Here is a 21,856-nt window from a genome sequence, read left to right on the forward strand (position 1 = left end):
TTTTCGAATCTATAGTGCAATGTGCTTAATTAACAATGTGTTTTAGGGATCATTCCCTACTTCTGATAAGTTATTTAACTCTTAATGCCTTAGTTTCCTTCTTTGTAAATGGGGACAATAATAAGGTCATTATAAGGTTTGAATTAGTTCATGTTTGTGGAGTGCTGAAAATAGTGTCTAGCACTTTTCTATGGTTAAGCTCACAATCTTATAGAAATAGAGATTTCTCTAAATGTTTATTATATAACAGTCTAAAAACAAACAAAAAAACTATCTTCATTTGTGCTAAACTTAGGGCTAGTTGTAAAAGATACCCATCGCCCTGCAAGTTAAGAGGCTGTTTTGAAAGCATGTATATCCCTTACCAACTGTTCATGCTTCACACAGGGAGTGATGGGCACTGGGGCCCAAGCTTGGGGACTTCGATGATTTTATCCAAATGGATATCCTGATGTCAGCCTTTTCTTTCCAGTTTTGTATCTCAATTTCTCTACTGAAAAGCGAGGTACAGTATTATCCACAAGACAAGGGGTGCCCAGAAGAAATGGACTCAAAGTGGTTATAGCTCATGTTAGCTCACGACATTCCAAAGTGTTCACCAGCATGGCTGAGGAGCAGTGGGTCATGACCTTGCCTTTAACTTCTCTTTAGATTTTGTTAGGGAAGGTACGAGGCAGAAGGTATTGGCATTTTGCCCCAGGAAGAATTTTGATCAAGGATAAACATATTCCAAGATGCTGTGAAGTCGAAGTCACATGAATGCTAAGTGATTTCTTGGCATCAGAAATCAATCTTTCATGTCAGTCCTAAAAAAAATAAACACTTTTACTTTCTTCAGTACCGGGAATAGCCAGGTTGGCTTCAGCTATTACAGCAAAAGCTTTTAAAATAATTACTTCTAGAATATGATAATATTAATGATTAGCTTTGTGTTAAAATTGAAGAGATAAGTAGTTAAATACTAGGAATAATAAACCTTGGAAGTGTCATTGTGTAATAAGTTTGCCCTTTACAAGTATCATTTTTCAATGATTTTGCTCATAGTAAATTGTTCAGGAAAAATTAAACCCCTCACTAAGTAACTCTCTTTCTACAATTTAGGTGACTGCTTAAAAAATGATCTTTGATTTTCATACCTTAGAGTCAGACCCTTCAAAACAACAGATTTTTTAAGAAGCAATTACACTCTCATTTAAGGAGTATTTTCTATGTGCTGGGCACGTGCATGCACAATCTAATTAGCTCTGCAAAATAGCCCCATAGAGTGATAGTGATTATTATCATCCCATTTTAGAGATGGAAAAATCGAGGCTTGGAAAGGTTAAGTAACTGGTCAAAAGAACACAGCATGTGAATAGCATGTGCACTGCATTTGTTGTAAGGTCTCTTTGGCTTCCTTTCATCTGGAACAGTTCCTCAACATCCCCCTACCCTGGCCCCGGCTTCTTTATGTCACTGACATTTTTGAAATGCTCAAAAAATGCAAAAGTTGTTTTGCGGAATATCTCTCAGTTTGGATTCAACTATTTTCTAATGGTTAAATTTATAAGACCCAGTTTATAGAGTCAAGTGACTCAGCTGGCATTTTTAATATTATATTTATATGTTACCTATGTTTATATGCAGATATAAATATAGATGCATTTCTGTTACAGAAGTTACATAATGACACCATTGGAGAATTTAAATGGCTTTAGAAAATACACAATAACAAATGAAGTTTTCCTGGCCCAGGCCCTTTCCCTAACTGTGATTCTGTTGACAAGTTTCTGTTTCTATCCTGAAAAGACATTTATGTGTCCACTGCTAGATACATGTCCATGCTTACAGATGCCATTTTGTTTACCCAGAAGGTATCACTTAAGCAAAGACTCAGATCCTTGAACTACCTTCGTGTTGCAGAGAAGGAAAATTGCCGGGGTGAAACGAATCTCTGGGCCTTTCCCTGGTTTGAAGGAAAGCTCCATGTGCTGCTCTCCATCTCACCTGTGTGAGAGTCGGGAGGGCGGGGCGGGAGGGCTTACACCGAGACAGCAGCATTCTGATGACTAGGACAGACCAAGGTCGGTGTGCACCGAAGCTCTATGGCCTTGGCTTTCCTAATCAAATCGTTTCCTTATGGGGCTGATTGGGAAAAACTGGTGGTTGATTAACCCAGGAAAACTTTTAACAAGTCTGAACTCAAGGGTATGAAGGCCTCCACTAAAGATGATGGTTCTATACATTTTTTCATTTTTTTTCCAGTATGGTTTATTATAGGATATTGAATGTAGTTCCCTCTGCTATACAGTAGGATCTTGTTGTTTATCCATTCTCTATATAGAACAGTTTGCATCTGCTAATCCCAAACTCCCAGTCCATCCCTCCCTACTCGATCTCAGCACCCCCCAGCCCCCCCCATTACAAGTCTGTTCTCTGAGTCTGTTTTTGTTTCATGAAAATTCATTCATGCCATATTTTAGATTCCACATATAAATGATATCATATGATATGTGTCTTTCTCTGTCTGATTTGCTTCACTTAGTGTGATAATCTCTAGGTCCATTCATGTTATTGCAAATGGTATTATGTCATTCTTTTTTATGACTGAGTAATATTCCACATTACTTTATCCATCTTCTTTGGCTAAAGTAATCTTCTTTATCCATTCCTCTGTCAGTGGACATTTAGGTTGCTTCCATGTCTTGGTTATTGTAAATACTGCTGCTGTGAATGTAGGGGTGCATGTATCTTTCTCAATTACAGTTTTGTCCAGGTATATTGATGGCCAATTTTTAAATGTCACTGCAAAAGTTGGATTGAAGAGGCCCTTCTTGCATGGGACTTTTAAAAATTGTAAAAACCATACAATTTTTTGTATGGTTTAATGTGCCAAACAAATTGAGTTTAATATGCCAAATAAATTGTTTTAAAATGATCAGGTCCCGGCCAACTAACGGCTGATAATCTCTGAAAGGTAAAAGCTAGAAGGATTTCTTGACTGGAAATAGAGCCTCTAAGGTTTGTGACACAGTACTTGCTTTTTTCCCTACCAACCCTTTTCTTGCAGCTCCTCCTAGATGACAGGCCACAGGCCCTCCAAACTACTCAAATAATTGCCCCGTTCATGAGTCAGATGGAACAGAACAGTCGTTCCTCACAGGGTGGTTTAAGGATGCGGCGGCCACAGTACCAGTTGATGCCAGCTCCCTAGTCACCATCAGCAACTGCTTCCCTTGCTTCTTGTCTGCTCAACACAAGAAAAATCCCAGGAAACATCCTTGCCTTTGAACAAAAGATTTTAGAATTTCTACTGTCAATAATTTCTACTGTCAATACAGCCTGCTGGTTGCTCCAACCAGAATCTATACTGATTTTGTCTGTGTGTGTTTGTCTAGTATCACCTAGGCAGGGATTAGCAAGAAACTCCGTAGGAATTCATTTGATGGCTAATATGGAAAATCCCAGAATTTTAAAAGTCCAGAAAAAAAAAAAAGCCTGATGTGCTTTCCAGACAGTTGTAAAAGTTCTACCTTCCCTATAATTACAATCTTGAGACTCACAGAGGGCAGGGAGAGAAGGAAGCACAGGCCTTGAAAGCAGGAAGAAAACATTCAGCTGCTGACCCCTTGGTGGCACTGAGCATTGTTTTAAGAGGTGAGATCTGCTGAGGAATAGCCGATTTCCCCTGTCCCCCTCCAACTTCTCTTAGTCTTTTTCATACTTAACATTTTAAAGGCTTCAGCGACAAAGGGCATCCTGCAAGGAGCACACGCACATCCTGAGGGTAGGCTCCAAGGTCTGCCTTCCGTATTTCCTGTGGCGTAGGTCCTGCCACTCCACAGAGGTTGTTTCTCTGCCCCCGAGCCAGCTGAGGCCTCCTCAGGTACTCCAGTTTCTCTTTTCCATCAATCCTCCCTTATTTTCTCTTTGAGTCCCTCTCAGAACGCTGCCAGTCACACCCTCCCTGGCCAAGGTGTTGCATCAGAAGGGCAGGCTTGCTTTCTCCGTGGACCATGGCTGCCCACGGCCCACCGAAATACCACGTCCCACAACTGACATCCTTCCAGGGCCTCTGTGCGTGGTCAGCTAGTGCAGCAGGAGGGGTTTATTTTTTTGATCATGTAACTTCGGCTTGGAACTTCAAAACAAACAGAACAGGCTTTCCGACATCATGTTTTTGAGATCCACTTGGGAATTTGGGTGGGGCTGGAAGAAACCAAGTGTCTGGCCTATCCCAGGGGATATTAGTCACCCAAATTATGTTTTAGGACTTTAAAAATGTTAGACAAGTTCGTACATGGTAGTAACTGTCAGACTGGCCCCTCCTTCTTGAAGCTTGAGGTTTTGGAATTCTCATCTGCCTTCTTGAAGAATGTGTTTTTCAAAAGTGAAAAAAAAAAGCCAATGGAGAAGGATTCTGGGTACTTCTGGAATATAATTTCCTTACAAGGTGTATTAACAGTTAAAAAAATAAAGAAGGAAGAGGGACACAAAAAAGGTAGGCATGATTGAAACAGGTGCCAACCCCCAAGGTGGTCTGTGCACTACACATGTGCCATGTGCAGTGGTACTTCAGGGCCGCCCTGGGCCCTGCCCAGCAGGAGAGAGGCTGAGGACAGCTGCAGAGGGAGGCAGACCCCAAGACCGAGGGGCTTCAGGATGCACAAGCAGCTGCCTGTTGCCACCTGTGGTTCTCGGAAGAGTGGGTTCTTCACGGAACAGCCGAAAGGCCCCATCAGAGGGCTGTGGAGCGAGTCAGAGATAACCCAGTGGCCCAGGAAGGGCTGACAGGCTCTTATTTACCAAATTCCAAAGACTCCAACAAGGAAGCCGTCATGGGACTAGCTTCAGCCAGGGACGATTGAAAAATAGTTTCTGCATAAGAGACTCCTAAAATGTAAAGGAATTATCCCCCACAATTTTCAGGTTGAAAATGGAAGACATCCAAACCATGGAGGATGGATTTCCATCCTCTGAAGATGAGAATGTAAGGAAAAGTGGCTGTTATTTAAAAATCAAAAGAAAGCTTGCATCCTCTGAAGTTAGCAGTGAGAGATGATTTTGAGTATTGACACCTCCCTGCAGCTAACCTTTATATTCCTCTAGAGACATCCAGTATGGAAGCCACTGGCCACATGCGGCTATTGAGCACTTGAACTTTATACTTATCAATTATTCCTCAAGGGAGTTTAACAAAAAGATGCAGGTAGTTGAGATTAAGATATATATAAAACATATGCTGGAATTCAAAGACAACATTAAAAAAAGAATTTAAAATAATTCATCAATAATTTTTTCATATGGATACTTTAAGGTGATAATATTTTAAGTGTTTTGGGCTAAATGAAATATATTAACATTAACTTCACCTCTTATTTATTTTTAACATGGCTACTAGAAAATGTAAACATTATGTATGTGGCTTACACTTGTGGCTCACATTCTGTTTTTGTTGGGGAGTGTTGCTTTTGAGGGCTATGATCGAGCTTAATGGGGATGCTCCTTCTTTGTTCACACTGGCCTGTGGCATGGCTGGAATGTCCAAAAGTCAGTGTACCGAAGGTCAGGGGCATGCCACCAGGGCAGGAACACAGAGAGTCTTGTTGATGAAAGGAGGTTTTTAAACTTGCCCTTCTGAAGCTGCTTTAATTGGGACCTGACCTGAGGGCTTCTGATAATCATAGGTATCTAATAGTAGTGTTTGGTTCATTTGCTTAAGGCACTTAGAATAGTTTCCATAGAAAATGCTTGAAAACATTTGTTATTACTCACCCTTTTCTTGAGTGAAAATGAACCTCTTTAAATGAATGGGTTTCCCTGACACTAATAACATTCCTCTGTTTTCCTCCCAGTTTTTAGTGTGGGGAATCGTGGCCCCTATGTGCCCATGTACCAGTTATTATGGGATGCCATTAATTGGGCCTGTCCAAATGGAGCTTGAACCAGCGGTGGACTGCAGACTGTCTTTCTAGTTCCTAAGTTTTGGACGTGGTCTGTGGTTCCCTAAGCCACTCTCTTGGTGTCTGGGGTGGATTTTATTTCTGGGGCATTTACTTAAGTACTCAATGTTGTTTTCCTGCCTTCCTTCCCTCGTGACCTGCCTGGACTCCATGTCCTTTTTTGCTTTGGTCATAGTGTCATTAGCTGAAAGTGGCCCCACCCCGCCATATGGTGTGGGGTACCTAGACCATATTAACCCTACTCAATTAGTGTGGTTACAGTTAATGATGATTACTTACAAATGATAAGGAAATTTGGTTTTGAGCTAGCTACTAGTAACAGATAATGTGGATCTCAAGTTGGTCAGCTACTGTTAAGATCATCCGGATCAGTGGCTCTGAACAAGGAGGAAACATCAAGATTTCTTGAGAGCATTTTCAAAGGACACATTTTTGGGGCCCATTCTCAGAAATCCTGATTTAGTGGGTTTGAGGTGTGACCTTGACATTCGTGCTTCTAAAAAGTTCCCAAAGTGATTCAGTTGAATATACTTAATTGAGACCTAATAGCCAGACAGTAATCATTTAAAACATTTTCCTACTATCAGTTTGGTTGTTAAGCAACTAATTTATTTGATATCAAGGTTAGATGGTTAATGTTTTAGTTCAAATTTCATAGCTATCTGTTTATAGACAGACACATGTGTGAGTGCGTGGGTTTGCCTTTTGCACTGAACATTCTCAGCATAACTGTCTGGCACATAGCAAGCTCTGACTAAATGATTACTGAATTGATGACTATGTATATTGACTGCACATATTTGATGTACGTATATACATAATTGATGACTATACATATTTGTAGTGAAAGTACCATTAAAATACATTTCATGAAATTTTTTGAGATACCTTTAAAATATCTTTTAAAAAGTCTTGAAGGTTCCTATCGAATTTCATGTGTTTTAAATAAATGAGAAATGTCCTTTGGAAGAGTCTGGCAGGTGGCCATTTGGGGAAGGCCGGCTTCAGGGCTATCTCCGCACAGAAGTGGAAGGAGTAGCTTGTTTGTTTCTGAACATGCAGGAGGGGTGCAGCCGCAGGAGTGGCCTTTGTAGACGCCCAGCTCTGCTCTGCGGCAGTTACTGCTTCCTCTCTGAATGGAGGAAGATTGTCTGCTGTTTGCACCCCCATGGGCAGCGTTGAAGGTGGTGGAGATTTAAGAAAGGAAAGCCAGGGACCAGTCGGCCAGTGGCAGCCTGGTATGTGCTGTTTGCTCCAGGAATGATGCTTACAGGTCAGCTGATCCCACGGGGCTGCCCTGGGTAGGGCCGCACCTGTGGCTGCAAATACAGCTGTTGGCCTCTTCCCCCGCTTACCTCCCCTGCCCTGAGGACCTCCAAGCCCAGATGTTCCTTGGTGGTTAGGTCTGATGTTTCCACAGGCCTCTCTGTGCTACTCCTGCACCCCACCCAGCCTTCCATCTCTTAGAGAAGAAGCAACCCACAAACCTATCTAGAAACAACTCAACCGGTGCGGAATTCTAAAAATGACTGAAGAATAACATTTACGGGGTCTGAGCCTGTATCCAAAGCAGGACTTCCAAGGGCCCTGTGGGAAATCCACGCCCACATGGCTTGGCTAGTTTCATCTTTTCACCCACATTAGATGGTGATTTTAGTTTGGTTTTAATTTAACAAGAATTTGTCCAGTGACATTCCACTTTCACCAGCCCTTTGTCAGAGGAGGAGGAAGGGTTCTGTCCTCACATTGTCAGGCCCTTTCACTCTTTGATAAAATTCCTGTTGTCCTGCTCCTTCTTCCCAGCCCAGGTGTGATCCCCACCTCTGACTCCCCAATCCCCTAGGAGCCTTTGTAACAGTGCAGAAAGGAAGAACTCAAATTAGTTTGAGTGCGAGGGCGGCACAGGCAGAAGACAGAGGAACTGGAGTGCACAGGCTTTCCACAGGAGACGCTGCAAGATCTGAGCTGCACCTCGCACTCCAGACCCCCAGCCCCACCCCGCCTAGGCCTCACTGTCCACGAGGGCAGGTCAGGCAAACAATCCAAGAAACCACGGGCTGCCCCAGGGGCTGTTGACACCTCTGGCGCAACAGAAGTGTGTCTCTGCTGGGAATGGACCATCCCTAAGCGTGGGTGAACACAGCTGGTCTGAGATTCGGAATTTGAGGAGCAACAAGCAAGGAAATCTTCACAGATACAAAACATTGGGAACCTGAACGTATGGTTGGGATATCGGGGCTTTCTTCCTAGTTAGTGCTGGGAGTTTTCACTTTGTAGGGACAAGTGTTCAGTCAACACGTATTAATTGGCATCTTCTATGTGTCGGGCATGATGCTGGCTGCTGGGGATACAGTGGTGAGCAAGAGTCCTACTTTCACAGAGCTGAGAGGAGCGGTCTCCAAATTTTAGTCATTGCAAGTCCCTGTAGGAAAAAAGGGGTAAAGAACCTGCCTGCCAATACAGGAGACATAAGAGACACAGGTTTGATCCCTGGGTTAGGAAGATTCCCTGGAGGAGGGCATGGTAACCCACTCCAGTATTCTTGCCTGGAGAATCCCCATGGACAGAAGATCCTGGTGGGCTGCAGTCCAAGGGGTCTGCACATTCAGTCACGACAAGTGACTGAACATGCACGCAGGAAAATAATTGAGCCTATCTATGCTGTTTTTATTTAGTTATAGATTATGTAATGTATTACTTATTATGTACATCATAAAATATATGCATTATAAAATCAACATACAAAATAAAATAATTAGGATGAAATAAATAAATATATACATATATATATATAGAGATACATTCTAATATTTTTTTCCCACCCTCCAATGGCTTACCTTGTACAACTTCTGGGGAGGCAGACACCCACATGTGGAGCCCACAGATGGGATTAAGAGTGTTATCTGGAGTCAGACTTTGCGGCCTCAGATTCTCCATTTCTAAATTGGGTGTTATAATAATACCTTCCCCAGAGTTGCAGTAAGATTAAATGAGATAATCCATGTGAAGTGCTTAAAAGACTTCCCAATATGTGGAGAGCGCTCAATAAATGTTTGTTATTGTAGTTTATACAGTCTGTTTCGGAAGAAAAACACTAATTAACCAACTAAGTACTTAATTTCAATTGTGATAGGTACCATGAAGGGCAAGTACAGGATGTTGGGAGGCCATTTGTGAGGGGGATGTAAACTTGTCACTTACGAGCTGTGTTTTGCGTTTCGGGGGAGTCAGGGTCAGAGCAGAGTGAAGCATTCTCGGCTGAGGGGACGGCTGGCCTGGAGGCCTGAGGCAGGAAAGAACGTGGCCCACTGGAGGAAGGGACAGAGGCCCTGTGAGGAGGGGAGCTCTGCCAGATGCCATGGGAGAAGCAGGCTACCTGGAGAGCATGTAGAGCTCCATGGGCATTATATCTCTCAAGATCTTCGTTACTAACAACAGAACCCACTCACCATAGTTGAAGCAGAAAAGGTCTTTATTGAAAGATATTAAGACACTGAAAATCCCTACAGCTGAGTCAGAGAGTCAGGCTTGGAGGTCAGGAAGTCAAAACAGTGCTTAGAACAGCCACACCTTTGGTTGAATCAGCAGAGGGCCTCTGCTGCTGCCTCCAGGTCTAGACTCCACAGCACAGCTCACGCCACTGTTGCCTATGAGTGCTGGACACCCACCACCACCTTTTTCTAGGAAATGGATTTGGCACAGTTGACTTCCTCCTGTGGCTACTTCTGAATGGAGCTTTGTGTAAGAACATTTGACTGGCGGAGTTTAAATCATGTGGATGAGGCCTTAGCTGCAAGAGAAGCATGCAAAGTGAGTTTTTCGGTATCTGCTGAGAGGAGGTGAGCACTGCTAAGGTGGAACATTCCCCAGGTATAAGAACAATGTCAAAGATTTGGGGTTTACCCGCTCTCACGATGGGCTTCCCAGGTGGCTCAGTGGTAAAGAATCTGCCTGCCAATGCAGGAGATGCAGGAGATGCGTCTAGATGACCTAGATCTTTAGGTCAGGAAGATCCCCTGGAGGAGGAAATGGCGACCCACTCCAGTATTCTTGCCTGGGAAATCCTGTGGTGAGAGGAGCCTGGTGGGCTTCAGTCCATGAGGTCACAAAGAGTCAGACATGACTTAGGGACTAAGCATGTATGCACACTCTCACAACACCAGATGTTTTCTTTGCTGTGGTTAGTAGGATTGGAGAGGAACAGAGAGATTCAGTGTTCTTCTTTGCAGAAATGGAAGAGAAAAAACAAGCCCCAAACAACCAAACTCCAAAACCAACATTTAAGAAATGAAAAAAGTGCTAGCCCCTGAAAATGTTGTCCCTTTATTTGCAGTAAGTTTAGCAAACCGTTTTCAGGGGGTGGTGGTAAAGGAGATAATGTGTGAGTTTGGATGTATGGGCAACCAACGCTGAACAAGCATCCATGTTTGAAGGGTATGTCATTCCAGATTACAGTTTTTCTCAAACCAGTTGTAGATCTTTTCTCTCAAAGTAACAAACTAGAAAGTCCTGATTCAGAATCCAAAATTAGGTTTTCCTGTGATGTGATGGGACAAGGATTGGAAGGGCCTGCAGGGACAGAAATATGAGATGACAGCATTTTGTATGTCAGAGAAAGATGGTTGTCTTATTCAAAGGTTGAACAAGAAAAGCTACTTTCTTAAGAAAAGCAGCTTTCTTTTTTCAAAGTAACCTTAATGATACCATGATTTTTGTTGATTCAGAAAGCTGGTTGAGTTGGCAGAGCTTTTTTGTATTAACAGAAACAAATTACTGCTTTAGTTCAAGTAATAAATGATGCATTTCTAAACATGGAACAAATATATTTAAAAGATAGCTGCAGAGAATAAGGTCAAAATGAAACTGTGGTAGGGTGATTTCTATGCAGCCTGATATTTTCTGTTTAGTAGTCTGACTTATGGCCCAAAATAGAATCCTTGCTAAGTTGTATTATTCAAAATAAAATGGTCCAGTACTTTAAAGGGCTTCCCTGGTGGCTCAGCTGGTAAAGAATCTGCCTGCAATGCAGGAGACCTGGGTTCGATCCCTGGGTTGGGAAGATCCCCTGCAGAAGGGAAAGGCTACCCACTCCAATGTTCTGGCCTGGAGAATTCCACGGACTGTGGTCGCAAAGAGTCGGACAGTCTGATCAACTTTCACTTTCGAAACATTTGTATTTGTGTTGTACTTTAAAAGTGGAAAGTTTATAGCTCCTCTAGTATTATAATGCAAACCCTTTTAGAGAAGTAAATCTTAAGTTTTCATTCTAATGCTTAAATAATATGACAAGTTCTTAACTGATTATTTAAAAGTTTAAAAAATTTGCAAACCAGTGTAACATAATAAACCTTTTCTTCATCACATAGCATACACATACTTCTTTTTTTTAAAAAAAAGAGTGTTGTGGTTTAAAAAACAGTTTGACTAAGTTTTTGGTGGAGAATCTCCCTGAGACCTGTACTATCTGTTGTTTTGTGCCTTTTCTCCTAAAACAGCAGTTCTTAATTTTTTGGCAGGTGGGATCCTAGATCCCTTTAGTCTCTGATGAAAGCTATGGGCTATTTCCCTGAAGAAATGTAGTCTCGCCTTACTCCTGCAGCAGCTTGCTGTGTGATTTTAAGAAGGCTCACTGCTGCTGCTGCTAAGTCGCTTCAGTCACGTCTGACTCTGTGTGACCCCAGAGATGGCAGCCCACCAGGCTCCATCCCTGGGATTCTCCAGGCAAGAACACTGGAGTGGGTTGCCATTTCCTTCTCCAGTGCATGAAAGTGAAAAGTGAAAGTGAAGTCACTCAGTCGTGTCTGGCTCTTAGCGACCCCAGGGACTGCAGCCTACCAGGCTCCTCCATCCATGGGATTTTCCAGGCAAGAGTACTGGAGTGGGGTGCCATTGCCTTCTCCCAAGGAGGCTCAAGGACCCCACATTAAATTCCTGCTTTAAACCTTCGCTTTCTTCCCATACATCATGGGGAAGGGAGACAGGAAGCTCAGGCTGGTGGTCCTTGACGGTGGACAGTCCCAAATGTGACAGTGTCAGTAGGGCTTCTTGTATGTTGTCCTCTGAAGTCCTGGGCTTGGTGCTGCGGCTTAATGACCAAGAGGCGCTTTGCACCAGAAACTAATCAATCGGTTTTATTAACTGCAACAGGCTAGGTAGAATGGAAATGAAAATGCCCACAGCACTGATGCCCCTGGCTATTCAGGACTTCACCTTCATAAACAAAGTCTGCCAGGATCAACACTCTGTCTTCCTCTCAGGAATCCTGAGGTGTTAGTGTTTTGAATCATATGTTCTTGTTAAAGAGAATAGCTTGCTGGTTGAGTTTCTACTTCTGGGTAGACATGTGCATTTTGAAAGGAAGGGGATTTTAATGTTTTAGCCCAAAGGTGGTGTCTTCTCTGGAAGGTCAGGTTATGGGAACAGAGGTTAGGAGTGGAATTTGGGACAAGTCCTCTGTTGATTTTCTAAAACTTCTGAACAGAAGATAAAGACTTTTAATTGCATGATTACACATAAGGGTGAAATGAAATATGTCTTTGGATGGGTAGCAGGAAATACAAATTTCTATGAGGAAGTGACTGATAGCAGTTCTTTTCCAAAGAGGCTGTGGTGCAGTGTGGTGTCAAGACTTTGGGATTTAGAGTGAAAAATCTTCTTCTAATCCTGCCTCTGCCTCTTACTGACTCCGTGGGGATAGGTGAGCTTTGAGGCTCCTCAAAAAGTGACATAGGCCTCACTTTGTGGCTTCAAGGTTTGAACATCGCTGGTGAAACTATGACAACAGAATTAACCCTGCTTGCTGCTGCTGCTGCCAAGTCGCTTTAGTCACGTCCGACTCTGTGTGACCCCATAGACAGCAGCCCACCAGGCTCCGCCATCCCTAGGATTCTCCAGGCAAGAACACTGGAGTGGGTTGCCATTTCCTTCTCCAAAGCATGAAAGTGAAAAGTGAAAGTGAAGTCACTCAGTCATGTCTGACTCTTTGTGACCCCATGGACTGCAGCCTACCAGGCTCCTCCGTCCATGGGATTTTCCAGGCAAGAGTCCTGGAGTGGGGTGCCATTGCCTTCTCCATAACCCTGCTTAGTTTTATGCAAATTTCTAGACTTTGTGAGCCCAGTTTCCACATTTGTGAAGTGAATGTGGTAATACCTACCTCACAGTTTTGTTATGTGGAGTTAAATGAAATAATACACATTTATTTCATCAGTTCTAAGACATATTTCTCCCCTTCTCAAATTAAAAGCTTCTCTGAAATTGGGATAGTATCTAGGAGTAGAACCAGGTTTTATTGGGCTGAAACTTATTTGGGGAACTTAGAAAAAGGAGAATGTAGGGACTTCCCTCATGGTCCAGTGGCTAAGACTCCAAGCTGCCATTGCAAAGGGCCTACGTTTGATCCCTGGTCAGGGAACTAGATCCCATATACTGCAGCTAAAGATCCCACATGAGGCAACAGAGATCGAAGATCTTGCATGCCACAACTAAGACTCAGAACAGCCACATAAATAAATCAATAAATAATTTAAAAGAGAATGTAAAATGATGACTGCAAAATTAGCTAAAAATGTGAATATTTGGTTTAGATGAGAAAGGAATCACAACAAATTATAAGTTTTTAAAAGCTGTCATAAATCAGAAACACCATAAAATCTGTAAAACACCATAACATTTATTAATTAACTGTCTGGCACACCTCTGTAATACCTCTTTGTCCTAATTTTTTGTCATGTCATTTTCTATAGAGAGAATAGGCAGGCAATTCAGTATTCCTTCTCTGTGGTTGATGGAGAATTGTTTTTTACTTCAGATAATTTAGAGAGGTATTTTCCAGTTTCACTACTTATTTTAGGTAATGTCAAGTAAATTTTTAGGATTGTCAAATCTGGGGAAACCTTTAAGAAGTTTCTTTCATATGGGAGTCATAAGATTTGGAAGAATTTTCCATGGGATAATTTTTGGCTTCGTATACTTCAGACCTTGTTTTTTTTCCACTACTCACACTGTATACCTCTGGTCAGCATAGTGGGACATGTAGATATTCGATATAATCTGAAGCCCTGCACCAGAGGGTCTCACTCAGGAGAGCTGGAGGAGTGGAGGGTGGAAGAGGTGGATGCCATCACTGTGCCAAAATGACTAACCATCACTTGACTGCACGAATGTGACTGTGACCCACTGAACCCAGACTAAATGTAGCCCCAATTCAGCTTCCCCTTTAAGAAGATCCCCAAATTGCCCATGACCACTCCAGTGCCACCCAACATAGGGGGAAGTGGGACAGACTGGAAGTCAGAGTGCAAAGAGACAGTGGTCTGATTGCAACTAAAATATCTTTTGCAAATTTTACAGAAAATATGGGCATGTGAACACACTGCTGGGGCCCCTCTGGGAACCTTGGGAGGATCTGTGGAAGTGCAGGGCCTTGAGGCTTATTGTTTACCTAGCTTCACAATGAATACCCCTTGGGTGTCATCCTTCAATTCATTGATAGTTGTTTTGCTTTTCTGGTGGTGCATAAAATAAGGGATATGTTACAGTTGGTGGCAATTTAGATTCCATGATACATGTAAAGCATTTCACACAGTGCCTAGCACATACCAGGGGCTCAGTAAGTATTCCTTTCTTCCTCCTCTTAGCGAAAGCCCCCCAAACAGGGCTCCATCAATGGAGGGGACTATGCCCTTCAAGTGCGTTATTGAAGAATCAGCTTTGTATACGTTGATATACCATTTGCCTATAAAATTTTAAATTGCAGTTTTTAAATTCATGGATCTTAGTATAGAGTCAATAAAAAGTGATTGATGGGTAACCAGTGCGTGCCCAGGGACAGAAGATGTCCTGTTGCGTTGTCAATGGTCGATAATAGTGTACTCACCTCCAGCCAATCACTTACGAGGAAAGCCCATTGCTAAGAAACAGGAAAAAAAATGGCTACAGTGTGTTAAAGACACCTGACTTGAGTGGAGTAAAGCAGAATCTTCCCTGGTATCAGCTCTGATGCTGCCTCTCTGTCTTTTTGAAGGGCATATGGAAGAAAATCTGAGCTCAAGCCTAGAGTCAGGACACAATGAAAGCCTCTGTGTTCTATTTTCCTTTCTACGTCCTTCTTCATCTTCTCTTTCACTCTTTCCTTTCCTCCATTTTGCCCACATTTTCTAAATTGCTTTCTTTTCGCCACTTTCTGCAAAAAGAAAAAGGATTCCACTCTTCATTGTGTGTTCGTGCTCTTGGGCATCCTAGTTCTCCCGTCAGTGGTATTTGTACACAGAGGATGGAGGCGTGGACTGACACAGGGGTCTGGGAAGCTCATTTCTGAGTCAGTTAAAAGGCCTATGTATTTTCTTTCTCTGGCGCCAATTTAAATTTGCCATAATTCTGAGGCTGCCTACACGTTTCACGTGCGACTGTGTGTTAATACACCCAGCTTGCCCCACAGCATGGGCCAAGCGATGTTTCAGAGTTGGTATAATTATGATGGTGTTATTTCATGAACTGTAACGACTGTGCATAATCAAGATTCCTTCTAGAATGAGCAAGGAATTTACCGGAATAAAGGGATGTAATAAAAAAGCAAGACTCTTTCCATTTCTAACAAGGAGCTTGGTGTGTCTGTAATCTGATTTTGTAACAATTGTTTCCCTTTGGATGCTACATTAGTTCTAATTATTATGATTTCCTGTTTAGAACCCAGATACCTTCTTGATACATCCCCCACAGTGTATTTCTGGAAATGACTTCAACCAATTACATTAGTTCTTATTCCCTTGGTTTCAGTGTGGTTCACCAGACAGGAACCAGGCTGCTTGAGTGTGCAGCCCAGATAGTGCGAGGCAGTGGGTAGAAATTTAAAATTACCCGAAGGTACTGTGAGGTCTGAAGGGAGCCTAAGTGGAGGAATGAACACAGCTGATGGGTGGGGCTGGGGCTGTTTTGATATCTGAAATGTCTGACCAGCTGTTATTTTAGGGATGATGTTGGTGACTGTTTCATCTGGTACCAAGGCTACTTTCAGTGTTTGACTAAGGAAGGTGACAGTGATGACAGCAATAATGAAATTTACCTTCAAAAAATTTCCCTTTAAATGTTGTAGAGGTAGCAGCTTAGGACAAATCAGAGAAAAGTCCTTACAGTCTTCTTAATGTTACTGCTTTTATGAATAATAATTCTTTGTCATTTACAAAGACCTTTCCATATCACATGGCAGATACCATTGCCCCCACTTTACAGGTGTTTAAACCGAGGTGCAGAGAGCTCCAGGCATGTATTCAATGTTGCTTAGAGTAAGCAGCAGGGATGGGACCTGAACCCCAGTTGCCTGTTCCCACTGCTCCCCTAGCGATGTCTTCCCCATGCCCAGTGGTGGCAGGGGTTCACTGGAAGCTGACAGGGGTCTTCAGTCCCCTCTGGATACCCTCTGCACTCTGTAAACCTGCCAGGGGAACAACACACTCCAAGACTGTCCTTATGGGGTTATGTGCCTTCTCCCTGTACATTTACTGGCTGTCAGAGGACCAAGGAATTCTACGTAAGAGGGATTTTTATAGCATCTGCATTGACCTGCTCAAACGTCCAGAAGCATCATCCAGCTGCACAGGACTAGCTAGGATTTAAGGCATTTAGCTATTATCCAGAAAAAGAGGGCAGACTTACCTTGGGCCAAACGAAGGTGTTTGTGTATGCGTGGGTTTCTCCTTTTCCCCTGTGAAGTCACATTTCATGGCACATTTGGCAGGTTCCCACTGAAGAGCTAAAGGCAAAGACAGAAATTGAAGACAGTTGATGGTATTCTGTGCTGTCCTGTCCTCCTAATACTCTGAAAAAATACACAGAAGAAAGGCTCAGTGGGGTTCTTGCAAAAACATTCAACCTACCGGAGCGACTGAGAAGGAGACACTCAGAAAGCAGAGACCTCCAAACCTCATTTGGTAAAACCAGTCCTCCAGCCACTCCTCTACCGTCACTCAGGAGCACAAGACCTGGGAGAAACAGACAAGGGGCCGACAGGCTTCATTTCCCCTCAGGTTTATAAGAGCATGTAACTTGAGACTGGTTTAATGAAATAACTCTTGGATTTCAGTGGCTAATGACTCTGGGCCAGAAAGCCCGGAACCGCCATAGTTACTAAGGATGTGGTGGACAGGGGGCTGTGAGCCCACAGGCTGCGGTAATTACAGGTCAAAGCAGGCCTTTAAAAATGATCCCCCAGTCGTGCTGTTAGGCTTGAGAGTGTGGAGGCCTTTGAGAAGGTCAGTGGGGCCCCCCTGAGTCACAGGTGTTATGTCTGAGGCTGTGCTCTGCTGAATCCCGTCTACCTGGACTGTGGGTGGCTTGCCATGAATTGTGCAATAGTGTTGCCCTGTGCCAGGGCTGCTGGGGAAGCAGGCCGAGTCCTTTGGAATTTGAACAGTTTGGGGTTAGGTGTGCCTGAACGGTCTCTGGACACAGTCAAGTCCGAGGTGTCCATGTGTGGGGGAGAAGTTGGCACTCCTGATGAGCAGAACTCATGCTGTGTCCCTCTCTTGCTTTTCCTGGCAGGCATGAAGGGTCGTTGACACAATGCGCCGATAGTGGGGGGTAAGGCCACGGAGTTTGGAGTCGGATCTACCCATTTTCAAATCCTGCCACCACCTCTGCCCCTTATTCTGTGACCTCAGCAAATTAACTGTTTTTGAACTATCATTTCTTCAGCTAGAAAATGGCAGTAATAATAACAAACCTTGTAGAATGGATGGGAAGATGAAATGAAATAGGTATACCACGTTCCCATCTCCTACATGGCCAAAGGTAGGCACTTGGCCATTTTGGCCATGGGGAAATACTACTAGCTCAGCTAGCTGAAGTTTGCCAGAAAATACCTGGTATATTAACCTTTGTGAGAGAAAATTAGGGCGCAGAGTGTCAATTTCAAATTTTTCATCAATTCAGTTCATCAAAGCAGAGACATTAGTTTGCCAACAAAGGTTCATCTAGTCAAGGCTATGGTTTTTCCAGTAGTCATTTATGGATGCGAGAGTTGGACTGTGAAGAAAGCTGAGCGCCGAAGAATTGATGCTTTTGAACTGTGGTGTTGGAGAAGACTCTTGAGAGTCCCTTGGACTGCAAGGAGATCCAACCAGTCCATCCTAAAGGAGATCAGTCCTGGGTGTTCATTGGAAGGAATGATGCTAAAGCTGAAACTCCTGTACTTTCACCACCTCATGCGAAGAGTTGACTCATTGGAAAAGACTCTGATGCTGGGAGGGATTGGGGGCAGGAGGAAAAGGTGATGACAGAGGATGAGATGGCTGGATGGCATCACCGACTCAATGGACGTGAGTCTGAGTGAACTCCAGGAGTTGGTGATGGACAGGGAGGCCTGGCGTGCTGCGATTCATGGGGTCGCAAAGAGTCAGACACGACTCAGCGACTGAACTGAACTGAACTGAACTAAACATATACTTAAAGTGTCTTGTATACCAGGCACTGAGGACCCAGAAATGAACAGAGCAGAGCTCTGCCCTTAGAAAAAGTACCTTCTGGTGTAGTGGGTTTCAAGCCTTTTGACTATGACCCATGGTAGGAAGTAATTACCATGCAGCACACACTCACAACACAGTGTTTGTACAAACAAAAACTGGAACGAAAGCTTCTTGAAATAATACTTGCTTTTGCATGCAAGGCACTCTATTTTATTTCATTTAAAAAATGCTGATGGTGACTCACTAAATTGATTTTACCTTGCTAATGGATCACAACCTTCACTTTGAAAAATACTAACTCTGACCTTCAGTATGACCAAGGCTGACACGAGCCTTTGTGAAAACTGTGTGGGAGCCTAGGGAGGTAGGCTCACATGGGGCAGGAATGGGTCTGGGTCTTGATTATTCTAAGCCAGTCCTGAATTCTGTCCCCTTTACCTTGGGTTACTAGTTTAGAGATAGACACGTGACGCAATTCTTGTCACAGTGTGACAAGGGAGACAATGAGACAAGGGAGGACGTCTTCAGTGGGGCTCCTGGGACTGGTTCTCTCTGTTCTAAGAAAGGGGCCGGGGAAGGGGCTTTTTTTTCCTGCCCTGGACACAGTGTCTGCCTGTGCTGCCTGGGCCTGGGGCAGGACCGTAGTTAAACAACAGTGTTATAATACATGAGCCCCAAACCTGGTCATTACAGAGTATGATGGAAAGGAAGAGCCTGGGTTCCTGGTAACATTTTGGAGCCACTGAATTAATCAACTTTGGAATTGCCCTACTTCTGGACTAGTTACGTGAGATAATACATGTTTCTTATTGTTTAAGCTTCTTTTAGTTGGAGAGTTGTGTTAGTCACTCACTTGTGTCCAACTCTTTGCAACCCCATGGACTATAACCTACCAGGCTCCTCTGTCCGTGGAATTCTCCAGGCAAGAATACTGGACTGCATTGCCATGCCCTTCTCCAGGGGATCTTCCCGACTCAGGGATCGAACCCAAGTCTCCCTCATTGCAGGCAGATTCTTTATTGTTTAAACTACCTAGAAAGCCTGCTTTAGTTGGGGCTTCTCTGTTATTTGTGGGCTTCCAGGTGGGCTCAGTGGTAAAGAATTCACCTGCCAGACAACAGATGTAGGTTCAATCCCTGATTCAGAAAGATCCCCCAGAGAAGGACATGGGAACCCACTTCAGTGTTCTTGCCTGGAAAATCCCATGGACAGCGGAACCTGGGGAGTTATAGTCCATGGGAGTGCAAAGAGTCAGACATTACTTAGCGACTAAATAGCAAACAGCAGCTATTATTTATATCCCAAATAATTGACTGGTTTACCTCTCTTTTTTTTTAATTGAGGTATAGTTGCTTTACAATATTATATAAGTTTCAGGTGTAAAACATAGTAATTCACAATCTTTAAAGGTTATACTCCATTTATAATTATTATAAAATATTGGCTGTAGTCTCTGTGCTGTGCAATATGTCCTTGTAGCTTATTTATTTTCTACATCATAGTTTATATCTCTTAATCTCCTATCCCTGTCTTGCCCTTCCCCCTTCTCTCTCCCCGCTGGTAGCCACTCGTTTGTTCTTTATAGCTGTGAGTCTGTTTCTTTTTAGAATTATATTCAATAGTTAGTCTTATGTTTTAGATTCTACATCATGCAGTATTTGTATGATTTATTTCACTAAGCATAATACCCTCTAAGTCCATCCACATTGTTGCAAATGGCAAAATTTCACTCTTTTTCATGACTGAGTAGTATTCCATTGCAAGTATACTCCACATCTTCTTTATCCGTTCATCTATTGATGGACACTTAGGTTACTTCTATACCTATGTATCTTTTCCAGTTAGTGTTTTTATTTTATTCAGATGTATACCCAGGGGTAAAATTGCTGGATCATATGGTAGTTGTTTTTCCTGTTTCTTGAGGAATTTCCATACTGTTTTCCACAGTGGCCACACCAATTCGCATTCCCACCAAGACTGTAGGAGGGGTCCCTTTTCTCTATGTCCTTGACAACACTTGTTTATGTGTGGTCTTTTTGATGATAACCATTCTGACAGGTGTGAGGTGATATCTCATTGTGGTTTGGATTTGCATTTTTCTGATGGTTAATGACGTCAAGCATCTTTTCACGTACCTGTTGGCCATCTGTGTGTCTTCTTTGAAAAAGAAATCTGTTTGGGTCTTCCTGTCATTTTTTAATTGGGTTGTTTGTTTTTTGATATTGAGTTGTGTGAGCTGTTTATATATTTTGGATATTAACCCCTTATCAGTCATATCATTTGCAGATAGTTTCTCTCACTCAGTAAATTGTTGATGGTTTCATTTACTAAGCAAAAGCAGGCAATGGCACCCCACTCCAGTATTCCTGGAAAATCCCATGGACAGAGGAGCCTGGTAGGCTGCAGTCCATGGGGTCGCTGAGGGTCGGACACAACTGAGCGACTTCACTTTCACTTTTCACTTTCATGCATTGGAGAAGGAAATGGCAACCCACTCCAGTGTTCTTGCCTGGAGAATCCCAGGGATGGGGGAGCCTGGTGGGCTGCCATCTATGGGGTCGCACAGAGTCGGACACGACTGAAGCGACTTAGCAGCAGGTCTCATTTGTTTATTTTTGCTTTTGTTTACATTGCCTTAGGAGACAGGTCCAAAAAAATACTGCTATGATTTATGTCAAAGAATTTTCCACCTATGTTTTCTTCTAGGAGTTTTATGGTTTCCAGTCTTATATTTTGTTTTTGGACAGGGAGTTGGGCATGCTGCAGGCCATGGAGTCACAAAGAGTCGGACATGACTGAGCGACTGAACTGAACTGAGTCTTATATTTAGGTCTGCCATTTAAAATTTTATTTTTGTATATGGTGTTAGAAAATGCTCTAATTTTATTCTTTTACATGTAACTATCCAGTTTTTCCCAGCTACCTGTCTTTGGCATCTGGAGCATGTGCTATGAATTTTTAACTTTGAATCACTTGAGAACCAGTAGAATCAGATTAAGGCCACCTAATTGCCCACTTAAATATGGTGTTTAATTAAGGTCACATTATGTAAATGGACACTTTCTAATTATAACCTGTGGAATGAGTGAATTGATTTTAAAATTTTAACCAGTACAAATCATTCAGCTGTGTGATTTGGGGCAAATTACCTAAAATCTCTGTGCCTTAATTTCTTCATCTGTTTATAAAAAAAGAACACTGGACTAGGGAGTATTTTCGTATCTAAGATTTTGTGATGCTCTAGAATAATGCTAAGTGAGTAATAGATTTAAGGGCCTAGATCTGATAGATAGAGTGCCTGATGAACTATGGAATGAGGTTTGTGACATTGTACAGGAGACAGGGATCAAGACCATTCCCATAGAAAAGAAATGCAAAAAAGCAAAATGGCTGTCTGGGGAGGCCTTACAAATAGCTGTGAAAAGAAGAGAAGCGAAAAGCAAAGGAGAAAAG

The sequence above is a fragment of the Bison bison genome, unplaced genomic scaffold (genome assembly GCF_000754665.1).
Source record: "Bison bison bison isolate TAMUID 2011002044 unplaced genomic scaffold, Bison_UMD1.0 scf7180017864190, whole genome shotgun sequence".
Taxonomy (NCBI): domain Eukaryota; kingdom Metazoa; phylum Chordata; class Mammalia; order Artiodactyla; family Bovidae; genus Bison; species Bison bison.